Consider the following 602-nt stretch of genomic DNA (forward strand, 5'->3'; position numbering starts at 1 on the left):
GAACATTATAAAGAAGAAATATGGTCTTATAAGAGATGAATTAAACTTATTTTAAGACAAGATAGAAAAACATGAAAGAGATCAGATTACTTTAATAAAGGATATGTCTGACAAACCTTTTAATGAGTATGAACAAGCTCTTCAAGAGTTTGTCATATTTGTCTATAACAGAACTAAACTTGCATCCATGATTTATGGTGTAAGTAGAAGCAAAGGAGAAGGTATTGGTTATTTTATCAAAAATACGTTTAATCCTAGAACTGAAACCTTGATGAGACCTTCCAACCCTTCTTCTTCAAGCTCTGATAAAAAAGGTTTATACTCTTATTTTGTGTCTACTAGTAAAGCAAAGGGTCAAACCAATCTGAACTTATAACTGCAGAATCAGAGGTTCTGAAGAAATTAGAACCTGAGATCCTATGATCAAAGGTCTTGTAGAAATCAGAACCAATGATTCATAAGTCAAAGGTTCTAAAAGAATCAGAACCTGAAACCTCAAAGTCAAAGGTTCTAAAGAAGCTAGAACCTAAGAAGTCAGGCTACAGGGGTTCTGAAAAGTTCTGAACTTAATACTATGAATCATTCAAGACAACAGACTTCTA

The sequence above is a fragment of the Lathyrus oleraceus genome, chromosome 2, assembly GCF_024323335.1.
Source record: "Lathyrus oleraceus cultivar Zhongwan6 chromosome 2, CAAS_Psat_ZW6_1.0, whole genome shotgun sequence".
Lineage (NCBI taxonomy): Eukaryota > Viridiplantae > Streptophyta > Magnoliopsida > Fabales > Fabaceae > Lathyrus > Lathyrus oleraceus.